Consider the following 19,342-nt stretch of genomic DNA (forward strand, 5'->3'; position numbering starts at 1 on the left):
GATACCAAGATAAACCAAAATAAGATAGCATTTAATATTACCTTCAATACATGTAATTAATTTCTTGTTCTACAAAATGTCATCCATGCTTAGAAAAAAAAGTTCGAATTCTCTGTTTCCTCACTAAATAAATATTGAATAGATGTATGTTTTTCTTTCATCCTTAATTTAAAGGAAGACCACATTATTTTTCTGCTACAAGGGCCCAATTTCTTGGATCAGGAAGATGACTGCTTTGAGACAGGTAACTCCTAATTGGATTATTGACCTTTTCCAGCGTTCTCAGTTTCTCTGTCCTTGCTTTCTGCCAAAAACCATTATTTTTAAGGAGGAAATTCTATTATGGAATGGCCTTTCTATTTTCTTTTATCCTTTCATATTCAACTTATGTTTATCAGTTTTATTTTACCTTGTCCTTCACGTTTGAGGTCCAGTTTGTTTCTTATCAGAACCCCTTGCTTCTATGTACTGTGTACTCTGCTGTTCTCTTAATGCTTGAAAATCCAAACTGTTTTCATCAGCAATGCTGATAAAAATATGAAATACAATTTTACCTTGCCATGTGAACCTCTGATCATGTCAATACTGTGATTTCACAGATCAGATGATCAACTCTGAATCTTTAAATGTAGTGTTCTTAAATAAACATAAATTTTAAAGTTAAAAAAATAGAGGCCAACTACACTTTAAAAAAGAGATGAGAATTACCATGAGTAAGATCAAAGATGTGGTTGAAACTGGTCCAGCATCCGTTATCCTGTTGGGCTCCAGGATGAACATAAGACTACTCAATAAGTAATGCAGATAATTTTTTTCTGAAAAAAAATTTGTCTGAAGTCTCCTTTTGGATCTGCTGTTTAGTATAAATTCTTGATTTTGGAGGATTTAACCTCAGAATCGATGACCACTGATAGAGTTGAGGCATCTACTATGTTCCTGCCTGTGATTCTGGAGGAATCTGGGGGGGCCACCTGCCAGTTTGAAAGAGCATCTATAATATTCTCAGCAACAACCATCTTCAAGAAACTGGATTAAGAGCTAGTTCTGAAATGAGGAAACTAGGAATTCAGAAAGAGGTAGCCAGATATAAAAAAAAAAATTATGGTGAGAAAAGGAAATGTAAATTCCCTTCCACATTCATTCACCTCTCCACATACATAAACACATGTGAAACATTATGCATTGATAACATTATAATATTTTCATATTTTTTATAATTTAGATATTAGCTTACTATTGTACACATTATGGTATTATAATGAAAAGCTGAAATTTGCTGATGTTGTTTGGGAATACCATAGAGACATGATATTAGAGAAATTAAATAGATTTATGCAAGATATTTTTTATTTGAACATGACCTCAACGTTTATTTTTCATTTATTTTCTTGATGTGGAATTTGATTATAAATAAGTTATTAGAAGCTTTGTGGCTCTTGTCCTTGCCTTGTTGAACCAGTATTAGCTAGGGTTTTTAATTAAATTTCTCATTATAGTTATAGATAATATTTATTGTATCACACATGAACATATCTTAGTTCTAGAGTTAAAAAAATCAGTCTCTATAAAAATGATTGAATAAATATTTCCTCACATTAGACATAAATACTCCTATATCTATATACATATATATATAATACTTTTTTCTTTTTTGTGACTGGCTTAATTATTATTTTTTGAAGTGTAGTTGAAATGTACAACATAGTGATTCAACATTTATATACATTGTGAAGTTATCACCACTATAGATCTAGCTACCATCTGTCACCATACAAAGTTGTTACATATATTGTTTTTATTCAATTTCACATTATAAAGTTATGAATAATATTCTGCAGTCTTTTCAAATATTGGATATAACTCAAAGATTTATTGATGATGTTAGCCTAGATATGTATTTGTTCAGATTTTTATTGACCTCACTTTTTTGTAGCTTATTTTGATAACTTCCACTTGTCTTTGCTCTTGTTTCTGATGAAAATAAAAATATATTACTATCATTAGTGTGCTCTTTGAAGTAAGCTAATTTAGCACATATATGCCCAAATGTATCTTTCTCTGTGATTTGTCTATAATTTTGAAGTGTATTGCTTTTGAAATGTATTACAGTTAAGCTGAAATAATTTTATAGTGGACAATTACTTTCCCAGCCCATCTATAATAACAAACAAAAACCTTTTCTTGTATTTTAACTTGGTGTCTGTTATTCTATTTTAAAATTCATGCCACTCTTTATGAGATGAATTATCATTGGCACATTTTCTTCAACTAATAGCTAAGATTTACTAGAAACTGCCCTGTTAGATTGGCACATACCTAGGCATACGCACACACAAAAATAATTATTGAAACCAATAACCTTCCATGTCGGTTGTGCCTTGTTGGGATTCTAGGAGAATGCTGTGGACAATGCAGGGAACTTATAGATGAAAGCCATCAGTCTATACACTATATAGAACAGCTGTGAACATCAGGCACAAAAAATTCTACAGGCTTGGCACCCTGCTGTCTTATTGTCACTTCAGTCCTAATCAAAGACATCATTAATGAATTGAGGACCTTTCAGAGACTGCCTTACATGTGCTCCATCAAAGATCCACCATTCCTCTCAGCCTGTATAGAAACTATGAATTTTCTTATCTACCTTTCCATTTTTCTTCTAAGCTGGAGTAACATCTAAGATGCTTGATCTCTGCCAAAGCATTTCCCATACTGTGATCCTGCCAGAACTTCTGCCCACACCTTATCACTAATCACTGAACTACCAGTGTGACATTTGTGCTGAGGGCACTTTCTCCTGAGGCCCTAAGAACACGGAATGTCTGATTCTACCAATGACAGCACAAGAATGATGCTTGCCAATGTACCCTAAAGTCCACTGAATTTTTTATTAAACCATTTATTAAAGTTTTTTCTTGCTTATTAATTGCAATTCTATAATCCTAAGTCTGAGGCATGAATCTACTTAGGGCAAAAACTGAAGGCAAGAAGAGAAATAGACACCGCATTTAAAAATAATCTTTCTCTAATATGCGGTTATATTATCCTTGATCAAGATGGTAGTGCCAATCATGTTTTCCTTTGAAATGAATTGTTTCCAGGATGATCCTTTTCCTTTATATAAACAGGGTGCAAATGAGCAAACACAATCTATATTCCTGACTAGCCTATGCATGGCCAGACCTCAGAGTAGCAAAGTTTAGGTCAGATTTGAATTTAGCTATATACAGCTAAATGTAAATATAATGGGGTTTATTTTGGGAGACCTCTAGAAAAATATTTTCTTCTTGTTGATTTCTGAATGTGTAAATATATTTTTGGTTGTTTATTTGTTTTGTGGTGGGACAGAGAACTATGATTTCCTTTATGAGTAGGTTATCAGGCAGAAGCACACCTGTTTCCTCAGCTGCAGTCAGAAAGGATTTCTGACATGAAAAGCATCGCAAGTGAGGATTTAGTACAGAAAAAAGAGGCAAAAAGACATCTTCAAAGCTCCTACTAATTCAATAGGAATCTAAGTCTGAAGAAGAAACAATTCCTTTTAATTATTCAAAGAAATTATCCTTTTTAGAAATCCAGCTTGGCTGAAGCGAGCCAAAAAACAGTCTCTTATACAGACAAAACAAATCTGCATTCCATCAAAAATACAATTGGGAATCAAATCCACTCAGATAGGAAGAATCTGTCACTGGCAGTATTTAAAGGACATCTATAAGGTCTGCAGTCGCTCTGGACCACATGACCAAACATTAAAGTTTGCAATCTCCCAGGTAAAGCATTTTCGGAGTTTCTTCATCCAAGTCAGGCCAATATTCTTTTAGAAACTTTAAAGTACATCTAAAAGCAACTGTCAATCTAGATAATGTGATTGCACATCAATTTTTACACTTGGATGTGTTTAATTCCAGTTCTGGAGGACTGACTTTGTCCTACATCACTATGATTACCAGATTATTAAATAAATATTAATCTTTGAAACCTACACAGAGATGGACAAATGAAAGGATCAATACACATATGCATGCTTATGTTTCTGACTTACACAGGCATACCCCAGGTAGACTGTGGGTTCAGTTCCAGACCAAAGTAAAGAAGAGAGTCAAATGAATGTTTTGGTTTCCTATTAAGTGTGCAATAGCATCATGCCCCAAAATATACATACCTCAATTTAAAAATACTTCATTGTTAAAAAATGCTAACCATCATCTGAGTTTTTGACTAGTCATAATATTTTTGCTGGTGGAGGCTCTTCTCTTAATGTTGATTGCCACTGACTAATGATGGTGGTGCTGGCTGAAGATTGGGGTGGCTGTGATAATTTCTTAAAATAAGAGAACAATGAAGTTTGCTGCTTCACTAAACACTTCCTTCCGTGAAAAATTTTTCTGTAGCATGTGATGCTGTTTGATAGCATTTCACTCACAGTAGAACTTGAAAATTGGAACTGGCAAATCTCAACCCTTGCCACTGCTTTATCAACTAAGTTTATATAATATTCTAAATCCTTTGTTGTCATTTCAATAATCTTCACAGCCTATTCACCAGTAGATTCCATCTCAAGAAACCACTTTGTTCATCCATAAGAACCAACTCCTCATCCATTCATTTTTATGATAAGATTGTAGCAAACCAGTCACATCTTCAGGCTCTGCTTCTAACCCTAGTTCTCTTGTTATTTCCACCATATCTGTAGTTACTTCCTCCACTGGAGTCTTGAACCTATCAAAGTCATCATGATGATTAGAATCAACTTCATCCAAACTCCTGTTAATGATATTTGGACCTCTTCTATAAATCAAAAATGCTCTTATCGGCCTCTAGAATGATGAATTATTTCCAATAGGTTTTCAACTTACTTTTCCCAGATCCATCAAAGGAATCACTACCTATGGTGGTTATAGCCTATGGAATTCATTTTCTAAATAATAAGACTTGAAAGTCAGAGTTACTCCTTGTTGCATAGGCTGCAGAATGGATGATGTGTTAACAGTCATAGAAACAACATTAATCTTGTTCATCTCCATCAGGGCTCTTGAGTGACCATGTGCATTGTCAGTGAGCAATACTAATTTAAAAGGAATCTTTTATTCTAAGCACTATGTCTCAACAGTGGACTTACAATATTCAGTAAACAAAGTAAACAGATGTGTTGTCATCCAGGCTTTGTTATTCCATTTCTAGAGCACAAGTAGACTATATTTAGCATAATTCTTAATGGCCCTGGGGATTTCTAGAGTGGTAAATGAGTACTGGCTTCAACTTAAAGTCATTAAGCGCATTAACCCATAACAAGAGATCAGCTCCTTCTTTGAATCTTTGAAGCCAAGCATTGACTTCCCCCTCTTAGCTATAAAAGTCCTAGATCTTCTTTCAATAGAAGGCTATGTCATCTATACCAAGAATCTGTTGTTTAGCGTAGCCACTTTCACTAATTCCTGCAGCTAGATGTTCTGGATAACTTGCTGCAGCTTCTACATCACACATGCTGGTTCACCTCACACTTTTGTTATGGAGATGATTCTTTCCTTAAATCTCATGAATCAACTTCTGCTAGCTTCCAGTTTTTTTCTGCATCTTCCTCCCTCTCTCAGAGGTAAGGCTTGCTCCGTATTAAGTTTTGGCTTAAAAGAATGTTGTGGTTGGTTCAATCTTCCATCCAGACCACTAAAACTTTCTCCCTATCTGCAAATTAACATGTGTTCACTGGAGTAACACTTTTCATTTTCTTCAAGAACTTTTCCTTTGCATTCACAACTTAGCTAACTATTTGGTGCAAGAGGCCTAGCTTTCTGCCTACATTGGCATTTGACATGTTTTCCTCACTAAGCTTAATCATGTCTAGCTTTGATTAAAAGTGAGAGATGTGTGACTCTTCTTTCATTGTAAGGTTACTTAATTGGCCTAATTTCAATGTTGTTGTGTCTCAGGGAATAGGGACGCCTGAGAAGAGGAAAGAGATGGGGGGACAGCTTGTTGGTGAAGCAGTCAGAACATACACATGTATCGATTAAGTTTGCTGTCTTATATAAGTAAAGTTTGTGGACCCCCAAAACAATTACAAGAGTGACCTCACAGATCACCATAACTATTCTCTGCTGCAGTTTCTAAATTTATGTTTTAAAGTTATCTGATGTGGTTGCCAATGTGTGTGGAGTTAATTTTTTATAAGATTTTAATATTAGTTTTCAAAAAAATATTTTCTCAAATATAATCATATGGTTTCTGGAGCAAAGACCAAAGATCAGAGGGACTCTTACTTAAAATAATAATCAGAATAGTTCACCTTGCTCAATTCTTCCCTCTTTTGGGGCAATATGATAGAAACTACTAGATGGTTAAAACTCATGTACCAAGTGGATATCTGGTGCCATAGGGGAAGAACTCTGAAATTATATATCTGTGAATTTACATAGGAGTGACACAGGTGACACTCTCCCCGGAGAGAAACCATTGGTCCCTAGTCCTTTATGATTATTTTTAATGTATACAACTGACTTTGTTTCTCTAAGTTTTATCAGATGTTGAAATATGAGCAAATTCAATGGAGAGGAGAGTAAAAGGCCTCCTCTCTGGAGGGCAAGTATTTGACTCCACAGTAAATAAATTTGTCACCCTTTGAATGAGAGAAGATGGCTAAAATTGGAACAGCCTTGGAATTTGAGGAGCAAATGAGGCTGAAGTAAAGGTAACATTCTCTGGCATGCGAATTTCCTTTGCTAAAGAAACCAAGTTGTTCAGAACTGTAAAAATAATAGAGGCATTATTTTCCTGACACTATTTAAGGCAATTATCTTACAATTGGAGTTGACGATTGAAAGGACCTAACTGGTAATATCTATATTCCACTTAGATGAAATGTTGATAATAGTAGACTTTGATATAATCATTACGTATGTTGCATTCCTTGAAGCAATGGAATAATGCACAGGAAGATAGAAAAGGGGAAGCAATTAAGAGAGGGAAAAAACAGATAAAATAATACAATACCATCATTTTTAAAAAAATCAATAATTCCACTCCGATGGTCCAAACTCATGAAATAAAAGAAATACATTAGCAGAGTGGATGGCAAAATGACTTAACTATATGATCTCTAACATAAATTTATGTCAAATATTATTATATATGTTGGTAAATGATAAAAGGATGAAAATAAATAAGCCGTGAAAAAACTAATCAAAAGAAAGGTGAAGTGGATTTTCTAATATCTGGCAAAATAGATTGAAAAGGGAAAAAAAAAGTTGTATCAGTGGTAAAGATAGACATTACATAATGATAAAGATATCAACTCATCAAGAAGATGTAACAAATTTAAATGTGTTTGTACCAACCAACGGCTGCAAAATACATTAAGGAAAAATTGACTGAACTGAAAGGAGAAATAGACAAATCCATAATTATAGTTAGAGACTTCAAAACCTCTCAACAATTGATGAAACACTAATGGAATTTAGCAAGATTATAGGAGAACTGACAATACCAGCAAAGTTGTCTCATTAACATTTGCAAATCACTCCACCTGACAGCAAGAAAAAATACTTCCAAGTGTGCATAAGATACTCAGCAATAAGGATTTTATCTTATGTCATAAAGCAAACCTTAGCAAATATAAAATATTAGAAATTATTCAAAAATATGCTTTCTGGCCATAGTCAAATTGGAACTAGAAATCAATAATAAAAACATATCTGGAAAATCTCCAAGCACTTAGAAATGAATTAATACACATCCACATAAATAATTTATATATCAGAGATGAAGTCTCATGGGATCAAAAAAGTACTGCACTAACTAGAAATGAAAATATAATTACCACAATTTATAGAATACAGTAAAAGCAATGCTTAGAGGGATATTTATAGCACTGAATCAATAATAGGAAAACACCTCTAAAATCAACCAACTATGCTTCCTCCATAAGAGAGGAGAAAGAAGAACAATTTAACCTAAAATAAGTAGAGGAAGAGTAATTAATAATGAAAAATATTGAAGAAATCAATCATATTGAAGACAGGATAATATAGAGAATCAACTAAACCAAAAGCTAGTTCTTTAAAAATATCTATGAAATTGATAATGCTAAACAAAAAATAAGAAGAGAAGACATAAATTACCAATATCAAAAGTAAGGGGGCCATCACTGTTAATCTCATGGGCATTAAAAATTAATAATTAGAAATTACTATTAATTTATGCCTACAAATTTGATAAATGAAATGGACAAATTTCTTGAAAAGCAAAAAAAAAAAGAGAGAGAGAGAAATAGATAACCTGAGGAACCATCTATTATTAAATACATCAAATAAATATTTAATAATCCTACAAAAAGGAAAAGCTCCATTCTCAGGATGTCTAAACGATTAAGTCTACTGAACATTTCAGAAAAATAATTCCAATTCTCCACATTCTCTTCCAGAAATAAAAAGAAGCATGAGAAGTACTTTCTATCTCATTCTATGAGCCGAGCATTACTCCATTGCCAAAATTAGATAAAGACATTACAAGAAAGCAAAACTGCACATCCTATTTTTCTCACATATATGTTTCTTGTAAACATAAACATAAAAATTCCCAACAAGAGACATTATCAAGATTCCAGGCTAGGAAGTTGCTAGCCCAGATTCTCCCATGAAAACATTAAAAAAAAATAATGAGATTGACTAAAATAAATGTATAAGAACTCTGGAAGAAGCACCAAGGTCTACAGAAATCAAGCAAATACCAAGCAAGCAAAAGGCACACTCCAAATCTTAGGAAATTGTGTGGTGCTTTTTCCTTACCCTAGTCCCATTTCCTCCACCCCTACTTTGTATGGTCAGCCAATTCCTAATTCCCTGCCTTGGACTGGAAGAGGCAGAGCTGACCTTACATACAATGTGCAACCTATCTGGCTGCCTGGAAAACTGGTCTCTTTTTCACCTACTTGGAGCTCAGGTAGGGAGAAGCAGGATAACTGGAATCTCAGGCTGTGAAAAGCAGCTAAAAGCATCAGTCACCACTTGTAAATTCTGAACTAAATAGGAAGCGTTTTGGACAAATAATCTTTCAGACACTATGCTACAATAGTCATTTTAAATGGGAAACATCTATTCTATTAAAAGAATCTGATGTGAAATATCTATTACAGATACACTGTTATCAAAACAATAACAAAGCAAGAAAAAAGTAAGCACCTGTTTGTAGTACATTTTAGTAAGTAAAATAGCCAATAACTATAAAATAAATATAATTGATTCTGTTTTAACATTTTCGCCCTGGCATCTTAAATTTATAAACTTTATCCCTAAAGTTTACTATTTTTAAAAGATAATTTTCTTAGTTTCCTTTGCACAAGCAAACACAAAAATTCACTTTCATTTTAGTAGTGTATGGCTACAATTCTAGAAAACTTTATTTTACATTGGAATATCCAAATTGTTTACTATAGTTAGGGTGATTACCAAATCAAGAATTATGGCTTCAGACAATAGGGAATAAAAAATTGCAAATCTTAGTCTTGAACTAGAATTCGAATGGAAAGCAATTACATGCAAAAGTGTTTCATCTCAGTTTTGTTTTTCTTTGTTTGTTTTACAGATCACCTAACCATATGGTGTTGGCATCCAAAAAAAATTCGGGCCACAGTTCTCTGACTTTTAATTATTAGCATATAGTTTTTGTCAGTTCTTAAACATCAGTAAAAGAATAGCTTAGTTAAGTTCCTTGAGATATTAACTACTCATATAGAATAATTCATAATATCAACAATAAACATAATTCTCCAGGCACTGGTCCTTAATATAATCTAAATACACTTAGGGGCATGTATGTTTTAATAACTATGAAACTGCAAAATAAACTGGGACAACTGAACTCATCACAAAACACCATTTATAATGTCTTAAAAGATAAAAAGTTGTATTTCTAAAAACATTTTGCAAAGCATTGAAAAAAACATGTTTCCTTTTTCACCAGAGTAGTCAATATTTAGCATTTATAGTTAGCTATCATATAGTTGCTATGATGTTAGCAGCTTTGTAAGTGAGTTATTACAGGTATAATAAGATGGATAATTGTTTTATAATTTTGAATTAATTTATCCTTCACATTTCAAATTAAAAGGGTTATGTTTCTAGTTCTTAACAATTATCTTGCAATAGGTAATAAAAGTGGAGCTCTTCCAAAAACTTCATCAATCCCAAACCAGTCCATGTCAATTACTGTAATTTGCATAGTGAAATCTAGCCACACTCCACAATATACCTCATAGTCTAACTACTGATTTTGGGAACAGGAAGCTTAGTCAAGTTGAAATGCATCTTCCCACCTCCACAGAAGCATCTGTTTCCTTTTAGAGATTTCATTAGAACTGGTTAGGAAAAGTAAACAGATACTTTGAAATCTATGAAATCGTATTGAACTCAGACATTTGTTCTGCTACTTTAGTTCATTTTTGAGATGCAGAATATGAATAAGTAGATGTTTAAATATGGTATTTTCTCATTAGTTTGTTGTAAAATTATTTAGCAACCTATCCAAATGACCAATATATATATATATATATATAAGAGTTCTTGAACATTTAAATACACTTCTCCTCAGTGGGTACATAATGAAATACATTCTAATTCATGAAAGAAGGTTATAAAAGATTGACCAAAGATAAATGAACGGGCTACTGCAATATGATGTTTCACTATAAATGTTTTCATGTTTAATATGTCTTCCATGATTCAACTCTATTAAAGATAGTCTGTGTTTGGTCATCATCAATATATTTTCAATATTGATAGAGATAGATGAAATGAAATTAATTTTTAGAAATTTTAAGACTGACCATGTGACGAAAATACTTGTGTGATATTCACTCAGCCATAGTGCAATAGATTCAGTTGATCCTAACAACCACTTGATAAATGTGTCTTTTTATTATAAAAAGTCTAACACTTTATATTTGTATGCAATCACTCACAGATCTTTGTGTCAGTGTATATTAATTTTTTAAATAACCATAGAACTGGCGATGAGGACCAGGGATTCAGAAAAAAACCTTTCCACTAAGGACAACAAAAATGCTAGATAAAATATAAAGGTCATCTTCTTAGAGGGGCACTTGTGTGGCTCAGTCAGTTAAGCGTCTGCCTTTGGCTCAGGTCATGATTCCAGTGTCCTGATATAGAGCCTGCACTGGGCTCCCTGCCCAGCAGGGAGTCTGCTTTTCCCCTTCCATCTGTCCCTCCCCCCTGCCCTCCCTTTCCTTCCCCCAACCCTGCTCATGCTCTCAGAGGCATGCATTCTCTCTTTCTCTCAAATAAATAAAGTCTTAAAAAAAGATTATCTTCTTAGAGGTATCAAAGTTATTATATAATAAAGAGGAATTATCTAACATAAACTGGTAAAAACAATCAGTTGGAGATTTAGTCCAGTCTCAAAATAGATTTTTCCCCCGAGCTCATTTTCTGATCTTGAAGGGAGAGTTGCAAGTATGAGTTGTACTTTGTGTGATCTCACAAACATAGGGAGCCTTATAAGTTCAAGCTCAGCACACAACAAAATAGTGAACTATGTTAAACCACCCCTCATGTAAGCTGATACCTTAAAGGGTTTCACATTAAAAATAAGGTGAATATTACTTAAGTTGTAACATTGAAGGGCAGATGTATAGGCCTATGTTGACTTGGATTTATCAGTGAAAACTCTACAGTATTCATTAAGGTGTTGTCATAGGATATTCAAAGGAGGCTGTGCACTACAGAGCCAATGTAACATCCAGATCTTACTTTCTAAATATATTTCTCTAATAAAAGAAACTAACACTTCTTGAAAAAGGAGTTCATTCCAGGGCCGAGGCAAGGAAAATACAAGATGAACCTTGAGCATGCCCCGTGATTTCAGGAATCAAGGAAGTACTAGAAAAAATGGAGGGCGCCTGGGTGGCTCAGATGGTTAAGCGTCTGCCTTCGGCTCAGGTCATGATCCCAGGGTCCTGGAATCGAGCCCCGCATCGGGCTCCCTGCTCCGCAGAAGCCTGCTTCTCCCTCTCCCACTCCCCCTGCTTGTGTTCCCTCTCTCGCTGTGTCTGTCAAATAAATAAAATCTTAAAAAAAAATAATAATAATAATAAAAAAAATAAAAAAAATGGAGGTAATCAAAGGAACAAAAGAGCGAAACTGAAAGAGCTCCCAGTGGTCAAAACTGAGAAGAGTTGAACAGCACAAGCAATAGAAATGGCATTTGGTTTTAACCCATAAAATGAAATAAATATTTATGAGCCCTAATTTGCATAAGTATATATAGGGATTATATGGTAGCCCTGAACAAGCAGGCAAGATTCCTACAGAGAATCTGGTTTAGATGTGCAGTTGATGACACCCAGGAAGGGAATACAAGAGACTCCTGAGGACAGCTAGGTGAATGCAAGCAAGTCCAGACTGGCTTGGTTAAAAGCAGAGTCAGTGGGTTTTGGCCTTTATAATAAGTAAGGTTAGATGGGGTAAAAGGTCCTACAAACAAGATTTAAATTTCCCACCAGTGCAAACTCCTCAGCCTTCTTATCTACCTGTCCAGCTGTGAAATCAAAAGGGAAGACAGAATGTGACCTAAAAAGAAGTCAGCAGTCAAATATCAAAATAGTGGTCAGGCATTTTATTTAGGAATAAATAAATAAATAAATGAGGAAGAATAGGAAACTCTTCTTTGCAGAAGAGAATGGAGAAAGAAGGAGGGAATAAGAGAATCACCATAACACCAGGTCAATCTTCAGAAAGAACCAGACTGAAATTTTATATACTGCAAAGATTAATAAGCAGTGCAGGGAGAAATTGTCAAGGTTCCAAAATAAGTCTTTGTAGATAGAATACTTAGAAATTTCTCTGTCTCTGCCTCTCTGTTTCTTTCCACACACACACACACACACACACACACACACACACACACACACACACACACACTAGATTGACCTGGTCTTTAAAGGATGTTGGACAGAGCCTACGGGACTTGGGAGAAAAATTAAAAGTGAAGAATATCTTCTTGAGTTCTCTAAGAGTTTGGAAAAGGTAGACATGTTCCTTGATAATGAAAGTCCCAGAACATTGGTATCTAAAACTGCTAGGAAAGAAAAGTACATAACACAAAGGAGAGATATATGTGAGCGCCTGTATATTTGATTAGAAAAAAATAGAACTTAAAGTAATCCCCTCTTCAAAGTAATTTAATCACATGATATATATCTTAATATTCCTCATTTCTTTCCTTACCATTGGAGGTATAAATGATGGTGGGGTCTGTTCACTAGAAAGTTAGGAATTTGTAGTTTCTGTTTTAAGTAAATTTCTGAATCAAAGTTTGTTAAAAAAAAATCTAGCCCCTTTTATCAGTGGACTTTTGTAAGATAACACATTTTCATTTTAAAGGTAGAAATATAAAAAATAGCAATTAAGATCTTAGAATAGTTATACTCATCCAGAAGAACAGAAATGTTGCTACTTTATTAGAGTTCACTCTGATCATGGAGAAATTTCTCCCATCTCTCAATATGCTTTGTACATAAAGATATACAGGAAAGATTAAAAAAAAGGGTGACCTGGGAAAATATATAATTTTATTTGCAAAAAATAACTGGATATGCCAGGAGGTAGTAAGTTTGCAACAGAAATTTAGGCACCCTTTCTATTCAATGAAGAAAAGATGTGAAATGGATCAATTTTGCTTGGAATTCATGTTTTCTTGGGCTAGCAGATAATGTGTATTTCATGAATAGTCCCTAGTATTGTTATTTATTTTCTTATAATAGCAATACAAATTAAATTTTAATTCATAGAAATGAAAATTCTTGTGTGGTACTTGACAATTTTAAGTAAATATTTTACTTGTCCTTATTGACAATAAAGCAGAGTTATTTTAAATTTTATAATATTTAATCCACAAGTAGAAAGGGCCACAGAAAAATTGATCTTGTTTATATATAATTTTAAAAGCTTTGAAGTGTATTTTTGAGGTCTGGATTGTTTTGCAACTAACCCTCCATTTATGTGTATTGGTTTTCATAGGCTCTAACTCATTTATTCACTAACGTCTGACCTTGCATGAATACTTACTTTTATATTAATCCTCCCATGAACTCTGATTTTTTAACCTTAAATCTTGTTTATTTCTGACTTAGTATTTGTTTAGATTTCTTGCTGAAAGAAATGAGTAAACAAAAGGAATATGACTTATGACTCTTATCCTCTAGCAAAGATTTAAAGCTCCTGCTTAACCATAATCACTATCACATACATGAAATGACAATTTAAGAAAGCAGGCATATGGGATCATTAATAAAGCTGACCCTTCCTCTTGGCAAGGGCAATAACATTCTCTTGTACAAACAGTTAGATTTGGCAACGTGATTAGAAAACAAGCCTAGTAAAACTATGCCTAGATAATTTTGCTGAAGTACAGAATGTCCACAGGGATTTGCTAATTGAATTGTTACAGGCATGGTTGAGCAAGTTAACTACTGTGGTTCCACGTGTTCTGGGATTCACTGTGTCTCATTATGTCAGCCAAGACTGATTGCCAGAAGAGGGGTGTGTGTCACAGTTTAAAACAGTTTGCCTCCCTGGAGGTGGGCTCAATGTTGGTGTAGTGATAATCGAAGTTTACAGGGAAGGCCACTGTGTTCTTGTCTTAGTGGACAAATTTTATAAGAGAGCAGGTATGCTGCCATATATTTCTTATTATCTGATTAATTTTCCAAACTAACACAAGTAATTTATCATGAATAACATGTAATGTTTTGGGGCCATATTACTGAATAATTTTCTTGGTCAAATATAGGCTATATTTAGTTACACCTGAACATAGAGGAGTTAAAGAGCTATTAGTTAAGCATTACTTGGTTACTTGGACATAGACAAGCTCCTATACAATCACAGCAAACATTTCTGGGAAAGACAATAGAAATTAGCCAAAACACAATTTTGCAGACAATAAAACTGTTTTCATGATACCATTTTTCCAAATCATCTAGGATGAAGTTCTTGGCTACAACACTCAGTCTTCTTGTAATAGTCAACTATTTTTTCCCAGCTTATATTATGTTGGAATTACATTTCTACAAGTTTAACAGTGTTTGGGGGTTAATGCATATTTATGTATATTTGGGGTGAATGCATATATATATATATATATATATATATATACACACCCACACACACATATATATATATATATATAGTTGAGAGTTAATTGTGATTTAGTTGGAATTTTTTGCTGTTTCATTATATTTTAAAAGTCATTTTCCCTCCTGCTATTCATCAGATAGTACTGTATTTGATACTCCCCCAAAATGATTTGTGAAACAAGAGTGACTAAGTAACATTTCAAATAAACTTTGCATATTTATTTTATATGATCGAATAATAGAGTAGAAACCCTATTCATGTAGGAAGTTTATTTGTTATTAAAATTAGATTATCCTTTCCCATTATATCACCAGGTATATTCCCAACTGGAGGTTAGCAGTTGTGGGAAAATTTGTGGAAGGAGGGAGAAGGGTGATATTCTCCATAGCAGATGCTGTTGAGGTCCTGCCTGTATTGATTTGTTCCTCACTATCCCACTGCACATTGAAAATGTGAATAATACAAGCTAACTCATAGGTTAGAAAGATTAAACAAAATCCAACATGTAGAGTTTTTCTCTTTCTCTCTAAAAAAAAAATGCTGCTTGTCCATTTATAAAATCATTCTATTGTTTTTAGATTTGCCATGTAGTTAGAATCACTACTCTTTGCTAAATTGAAAGTAAGAATGATGGACACACATTTGGTCCCCTCTGCATACTCACTTGAAAGAACTTGCACAAACAATGAGTGACTTGCCATTTAATCTTTTAAATAGTAAGTTTCAGTTTATTGAGAAGCTTCTAGGAACCTCTGCAAATTCTGATAATTCTAAAACAATAATTATAGAGCTATATGGTCATAAGGCTTTTTACCAAAATAATCTTATAGTTGACAAAATCCTCAGCTTATTATAACCACATTCCTTGTACAATCCAGGAAAAACCTGACTTCAAAATGAAATAGCTGAAAATGCAGGCTAAGTGCCAGTGATGAATGGAAAAGATGAATAGTGAATTTTGAAGAATGACTTTGTATATTCCTCCATATATTTTGGACTCGGTCATTGCTGAGAAAATCCCAGTAAACACTGTTTCTATGAAACCATCTTCAGGGATGATCACTCTGCATTTTAGAAGTAACTCTTCCATTTTCTATTCACAATCCCTTTGCACATAAGTAAGGAGCAGCACAAGTGTTAGAAATCAACATCTCCCAACATGTATCAGTGCAGAAATCACAAGTATATGACAAATGCTGAGAACCTAATTCATAAGAAATTTCTCAAACATTTCTTAAATTTCAGAGGGTTCAAATTTCCTATTTTACTTAGAGAACTAACTTATTATCTAAACTCTCCTTCAGAGATCATAGGTTTACTGGACATTTTAAAGGTATATAAAAGTGGAATTTAAGAGCTCTGAATATACTGAGGTACTCTGTGGTTTCTATAGAGAAACCTCTACCCGTCTACTTTGTCCAAAGCTCCTGGGTAAGAAAAATCAATCTGACGATTGACCAGGACAAAGATATCTTCTGATGCTTTGCTCTTAGTCTAATAGCTTCTACAAAGGTGAGAAATAGTTCATGAAGTTGATGGGTCAGGACTTTGGATTCCATTGATAAAATTATTCTTACCGTTTGAATGAACAAACAGAGTCAGAAATCCCTTTAATTATTTCTGTGTCTTTCTCCCTATTTTCTGGTTACTCTGTTTCTCTATCTTTATATTTCTCAATTATTTTGTCAGTACTTAATTAAACTACTTTTGATTTAAAGCAGAAATAGAAAAATACACATTTCACTGGAGCAAAGCACAGAAGATATAAACTGATATTTATACAAAAGTATTTTATATGAACAGTAATGCCTTAGCAGTAATTATTGATTTCTTGGTTTTCAAGTTTCATGTTTTATTATTACTAAAAATGACACAGTAATTATTTTCTTATAGGATGAAATCATGACTTTTTCTGGAACTTTTTCTGTGATAATGTTTTTTAAACAGATATCACTTACGATAAAAAACAAAGTTTGCAATAATTTCTTTCAAATGAAAAGCTTTACTCTAGACCCTGCTCATTTTAGTAAACAATATATGTTTCCTGAGTCACATTTATAAAAATGAAAATGAAAGGAACTCTGATATCTGCTCACGAATATACATCGAGTTTTTTTGCATAGCGTTGCTGTATAATCAAACTATAGCACAGAAAATGAACATTAGATCTGATTAGGCTAGATATGAGAAAACACAAAATAATCATCATGGTTTACCATTTCTGTTTTCACAAACGTTCTTATTTTACTTTCTTTTTTTTTTCTTATTTTACTTTCTACCTTTTCTCAAATATATCTGATTATGTCTGTATTGTTCAGTTATTATATGATAAGGGAAAACATACTGTTTGGAAAACGATTTGTTGATACAGAGATAATACTATCATATTTATGTATACTCTTTGGAAACATGTCTATTTTACTTTGTAGTCAGGATGGTTATTTGTCTTCATTAGAATTACAACTATAGTTTTTTCACCATTGGCTTTATTTTTCCTGGGAATCCTTCACTCAGTGAATAATGCTGTGTTACATCCTAAGAGTGATTTAAACACACAAGCATGCACACACACATACACAAGAAAATAGAAAATGAAGGAAAGAAACAAACAAAAGCCCTCTCAACTATTTAGTTTGCTGCCTTATTTTTATCTTGTTTAGCTGAAACTTTATTGCTCCTGTTTGAGCTTCATTCGTGTTACAAAACTGGAGACCATAGCACACTTGTTTTCTTTCTCTCCCTCCCTCCCTCCCTCCTTCCCTTACTCCCTCACTCCTTCTTTCTTTCTCTCTTGCTTTCTTGCCTTCCCTATTTATCTATTTATTTAGGCTATTAATATAATGGTAGAAAAGTGGAAAGAATCAAAATGATCTCCAAGAATGCTTCTAGACTCCATCTGCCATGCTCCAGAGCACCAGCATATCTCAGAGGGGAGCTCTTACATGTGTCTGGTTCCCCACTTTTTATATCTGATGCCCTGACTTTTGCAGCTGCTCCTCAAGGGATACACTTTGATCACCTGGCCCCAGTGGCTTGGGGAGCTTTTATTCCTCAGTCCCACTGGCTCTGGAACAATCAAAGAGACAGTTCTTGGCAGGCAACCACCCCCAAAGCACTGCACAGACAGTCCACAGAAACATCACCCCCCAGCCTTCCTGTGAAAGAAGCTTGTTTTTTTGACCAGGAGCTTCAGCCTTAAAGGCAGCCTTCATGTTTGGTATCTAGAGGCTACGAATGCACTCTCACAGAATGGAGGCTCAGGATAACATCTTGGCACTGTCCTTCTACTTTGATACAACTCATTGTTATCTACCAGAAAGGAGGTTATGCATTCATCTGGAGCCCTAATTTTTTCCCACTGCAACCCAGGAGACATCTCCAGATCACCCGGCTCTGGTGGCCAGTGGGGCTTATGCTTGTGATCCCACAGGACCATATATATTTTCATTCTTTAAAAGCTGCTGCCTGAGGGTCCAGTTTCCAATCAGTCTGATCTAGGTGTTAGACTCCCATTTGGGACATTAACTGATCTTGACATACCCTCAACTACAGGGAACTATTAAAAATAAAATAAGCTGCTTGGATAATTACAAAGGATTGAGAGACAATTCAAGCGCGAGGGCAGGGTTGAAGGATAAGTTTTATCTCCTACACAAGGCCAATGTTTCAAGATTGAGTGAGGTGGCTGTTTCACTTAACATGTAGAAACAAACACAGAGAGTTGAACAAAATGAAGGAACAAAGTATGTTCTAATCAAAAGAAAAAAAAAGTAAAACCTTAGGAAAAAACCTTCATGAAATGGAGACAAGTAATTTACCTGATAGAGAGTTCAAATAATGGTAATAAATATGCTCACCAAACTTGGAAGAAGAACAGAGGAATACAATGAGAGCTTCAACAAAGAATACAAGCTCTAGTTATAAAAGGATATGATGCCCAACACAGGGATTATAGTTAATAACTGTATAGAAGTTATTAGAAAGTTGCTAAGGCAGCAGATCTTAAAAGTTCTCATCACAAGAAAAGCATCTGTAACTGTGTATGGTGATGGATATAAACAAGACTTATTGTGGTGATTATTTTTGCAATGTATACAAATATAAAATCATTATGTTGTACACCTGAAACTAATACAATGTATATCAGTTATACCTCAAGAAACATTATTCTTAAAAGTGCTCAAGAGTGATGATCA

Source organism: Callorhinus ursinus, unplaced genomic scaffold (assembly GCF_003265705.2).
Source record: "Callorhinus ursinus isolate GAN/ISIS: 27379988/994484 unplaced genomic scaffold, GSC_fseal_2.0 scaffold1, whole genome shotgun sequence".
NCBI lineage: Eukaryota > Metazoa > Chordata > Mammalia > Carnivora > Otariidae > Callorhinus > Callorhinus ursinus.